The following is a 4,944-nucleotide window of genomic DNA, read 5'->3' as shown; positions in this document are numbered from 1 at the left end:
TCTTTTATTGCATCTTTAATTACTAAGTTTAGAGTATGTGCACGGGAGATTTTTTATTTGTAAGATAGTACAAACTGCTTTTACATCACTTCCATTATCAATAGTAATGCACACTATTTATTTTTAGTTATCGTCCAGTGATCTAGAATAGTCTAAAACGCAACAATTTGAATTAAAATGGTTTTTGTCAATGTAATGTAAAATATGATTTTTACCTGAATGTGACAAGCAATATCCTTAGCAGTATGCTGGCCCATCATTACAGATGTATCAAGAACGCAAGATTTCAATTCATTCTCGTATAAAAAGTGGCAAGTTAGAGTAATGTACGATTCTGAATTTATTGAGGTCCATAAATCAGTTGTCAAAGATAACCAATCAATATTGATCAGAATATTTTTCAATTTAGTGGATGCTTCTTCAAAAATCCCAGGAATAATTTTCTCAGTAAAAGTTTTCTTACATAATACCTTATATCGTGCATCTAATTCATGTATTAAACTTAAAAAACCACTATCTTCTACAAACGAATAGGGCTGTAGATCAATTTCAATCATTAAAGCAATTTTTTTATCCAACACCATTTTTTTATGATTATTATTTTTGTAAAAATCTGAGGGCTGTCTCAGTTGTAGAACAGTTTGGCGGAATTTCTTTTTCGAAGATGAAGTTAAAGGTAAATTGTCGTTATCCTCATCCTCTATCTCCTCCACATTTAACTCAGAAACTTCTTTATGGTGCATGCGTTTGAGGTGATCAATCATGTTTGAGGTGTTGCCGCTCGTTGAATATTCTTTCCTGCATAAAGTGCAACTTGCAAAATAATTTGATTTTTTTTCAAAATAATTCCAAACAAAAGAGGACCCCTTGCCCTTCAGCCTTACGCTCATGCTTGATTTTATAATAGAATTTGACAAAACGGATACAATAAAGCTGTAAAAAATAAATAGAAGTAATAGTATTGATGTTATCATGCTCTCAATTCATCATACATCAAACCCATAACCTGCCACCATCACCACCAACAACAATGAACACAACAGTGCAAATGCAAATAGTGCTATAGCATAGCTAGATTAAGTTTTTTAAACAGGTTAGGTTAAGTTTTTTAAACAGAAAATATTAGAAAACATTACTTACCTATAATCCTATATAATATACCACACATTTACTCATCAAAATAATGAGTAAATACGTAAAATGACACGACACAATCTAGCTCCCAGTTTCCAACTGTTCTTTGCCGGGTCTGGGTCTTTGGGCATGGGCGCTGCAATAGTTCGATAGTTGTCCTACCGACTATCGATAATTCGATAATGGCAATCACTATCGATTAATCGATAGTACTATCGATAGTTTCCCACCACTACTGCAATATATCCTTCTAATATTACCGCAATATTACAACAATATTGCAGCATTATTACGTGCTATGCGGGTTTATACATGGACATATTTTATATGTAAAATATTTTTTCCCCGATGTTTTCTGCTGTCTTCAGTTCCGTAGTGAAATATTGCATAAAAATATACACTGAGCGCACAAATCTGAACCTGAAATATTACATCAAAACTCACTCAAGAATACTCGGAGTATCGAACAAGCAGTAAATCGTTCATAAAGGATTCCGTGATTGGCGGGCCTAGCGTACGGATGCATCGTAAGTAACGTGAGTAATTTGTTGGGGTTGGCGTGAACGGCGTTTATCAGGGCGATCTTTTTCTGCTTATTGATGTATAGGAATATTTGTTATAGCATTACTCCGTACGCGCGAAAACCGTCGATGAGTACGCGTGCACCAAGACGTCAACACCGCGTTAGGCGACGTGCATGTGTACCCTGTGTTCCGTTGCCGGATTGATCTTGAGCGGCGAGGATACCGGCAAGTGAAAGGACCCGAAGCCCCGCCAAATATCACCGTCTTGAGATACGCCGCGAGTATAAGTGAACTGGATCGCAAGTGAAGATTGCTCTTTCCGCCACTGACTCGCCGTTCGGAGCTAGAATCCGGAATCAGACTCGAGATAGAGTATGTTTTCTTGTCTCTGCCGAGTAATCTCGACGTTTGCTCAATCTACTGTCTAAATTCTGGGCCAGCACCAAATGGAGTTCTATAGAGCGTTTTGTACGTTTTCGTTGAGTGCTCTCGACCGGCAAGCCTGAAATTCCACCTAATATTCGTATCTTGGCGAACGATCGAAAGAAAAACGGAGTAGAGTGTTCTTTCGCTTCCATCGAGCGCTTTCAGTATGGTCGACGCGCATCTGTCATTGCACTTCGAAAATCTGCGTAATTCTCAATTCACTTCGCGAAGAAATTTCTAAAGCAAAATAATAATAGTCACCTATGTCGTTCAAAAGCCCGTTGAGCCATTGTATAGCAAACGCGAATTCGCGGAACTAGTAAACGCGTCCCGCCAACCCGTACACCGCGACCATACCAGCTAGCGCAAAGCAAACATGATACGCGTCGTTGTTCGTAAGAGTAAACAATCCTGCATAAAAATTGATGGAGACATTTTCGGTGCCGAGCAAAGACAAAGACTGCGAAACCGATCTTATAGTATTCCGTATATTAATGTAAGAGTTTTTAATCCGTAATACGTCTTATGGATAACCTACGAAATTGTATCCCGTTCGCGTTAATATGAAACCGATTACTATTGTATCTTGCGAGTGAACTCGTGAACAAAGCATGTAATTTTTTTTCGATTTATATTCAATTATAAAAAATCTGATTTTTAAACAGAGATTGTATGATCTGTTACATCTGGTGCGTAAAATTTTTTCCTTTTTTTCTTCGCGCTATCCGCTTTTAAATTTATTAAAGTAAAATCAAGCAACGAATAATCAATAACACGATCAAGCAGATAATTCTTATCAATTCAAATTATATTGAACTAAAACTACAATTGTAAATTACTGTGCAGATTTAATTAATTTTTTGTAATTTCTCTCTTTTTTGATTAATAAAGAAATAATAATGGTAAAATAATAATAATATTTGGATCGCATAATGATTGCGCGTACTGTTATCGCACCGTACACGTCAAACTGATTGTGAGATCCCCTAAAACAAAATAAGGGTACAGTTCCGAAAAGGTAAACTCTCCGATTTGGTTGTCAATTGTTATACTACTGTATTTTGGTTCGCTGATTACAAATATGATAATAAAAATCACTGACAATGTCATCTTCAAGGTTAAAACTGTTGGAGTCTAGCGTTTGAATGGGGCGCGATTTCACGGACCCGCGCGGTGGTCCGCGATCGCCGGCGGCGCTCTCGGCGTTTAGCATGCAAGAGCCGTTCGTCGGCCTAGTATGTATGTACTTGAGTGTGTGTGTGTGTGTGCGTGTGTGTGTGTGTGTGTGTGTGTGTGTGTGTGTGTATGTGTGTGTAACGCGCGAGACGAAGCGCAGATTGCCGTACGAATATAGCATTTTAATTAGAATAGAACGAGTCTTTTTTCAAGCCACACATTGGTCCTTCGAGCCGAATCACAAGTTTAACAGTCTACGGTTGTGATACAGTCCACAGAAAAGCGCAGGCAAGGCGCATAGACAGGTTACATAGCACAAACCGCCAAAGGAGGTTAGCTAGTCGAAAACATGGCAGAAATCGGGAAGCTTTGCAAACAACGAAGGCTAGTCAAGGCAAGGATGACTAGGCAAAGATCGAGCAAGGACGAAAGCATTAAGTAAGTCGAAAAAAGGCGGAAGTCTATATTGCCAAATTTGAGGAGATCCAAAGGGATTTCGAGAGCATGCAACAAGAGATCTACGATATCACGGAAGATGAGCCAATGGTTGCAGACGTCATCGAGGACGAAGAATTTGAGGCGAGGTATCTCGAGGTATCTTGAAAATTACGCTAAAACGATGGCACAACATACCGGCACAGCAAACCGATATGAACACGTCGGCGAGCAACGAAGCATTGGCGCGAGTGTTGCAGCAGCAAGGCAAGCTCATAAAATAATTGAGCCTACAAAACAGCGGAACGCAAGCGTCGGGCAGCAACGGCAATTTGATCGTGAGATTGCTCGAGCAGCAGACAGAGGTTATGCGCGGAGTCGCAGACGCAAGCGGCACGGTTAGACAAGAATCAAAGATTAAATTACCAGTGATAAAGCTTCCGGCGGACGAACGGAGGAATGGAAGCGTTATTCAGAAACGTTCCAGTCTATGGTACACTCAAACGAGAGTATTCCAAACATTTAGAAGTTCCAGTATTTGGTTACATCATTAAGCGGTGATGCAGCCAAGACCATCGAAGCTATCGAGTTAACCGAGGTGAACTACCCAATTGCGTGGGCATTGCTGAAGAAACGGTTCAATAATTCAAGAGCCATTAAGAAGAAGCACATCCAATACCTATTTATGATGTCAAAGGTAGGAAAAGAATCGGTAAATCTTTACAAAAAGGGAGCAGCCTCTAACAACCTTGACCTTGACATATGTTATCAATGGGAAGGTACTGAGTGACATACAAAAGGTTTTAAGTAATGCTCACGTCTTATTAAAAAAATATCATTACAGAAAGAAAAACAGTTTTTCTTACTTATTTCAGAAAAAATTCATTTTACAAAAAAATGTGTCAAACAAAAAATGAAGCTCGTGATAAGTTCTATAAAAAATGTTATATGCATATTTTACCTAACTTCAATACTGTAGTTGTTATAGTAGAAAAACTGTTTTAAAATAATTTTTTTTTTAGTTTGAGTAGTTTTGCGTGAAATGTAGATGCTTAGGCAGGGGAGGAGCTCCGCCCCTCCCCTGCACCCTCTCCCCGTATTTTTTCTAACCCAATCTAATCCTAATCCAATTTTAGTTGTAATTTGGTTAAGGTTATTTAATTGACCCTGTTGCGATATTTGATTTGAAATTATGGCCCACCCTTTCCCGCATCCACTACGTTACTAGTGGTTTTACTGAGACGGGGTG

The sequence above is a fragment of the Solenopsis invicta genome, chromosome 8 (assembly GCF_016802725.1).
Source record: "Solenopsis invicta isolate M01_SB chromosome 8, UNIL_Sinv_3.0, whole genome shotgun sequence".
In the NCBI taxonomy this organism is placed as follows: Eukaryota; Metazoa; Arthropoda; class Insecta; order Hymenoptera; family Formicidae; genus Solenopsis; species Solenopsis invicta.
Note: the sequence above shows the minus strand (reverse complement) of the source record.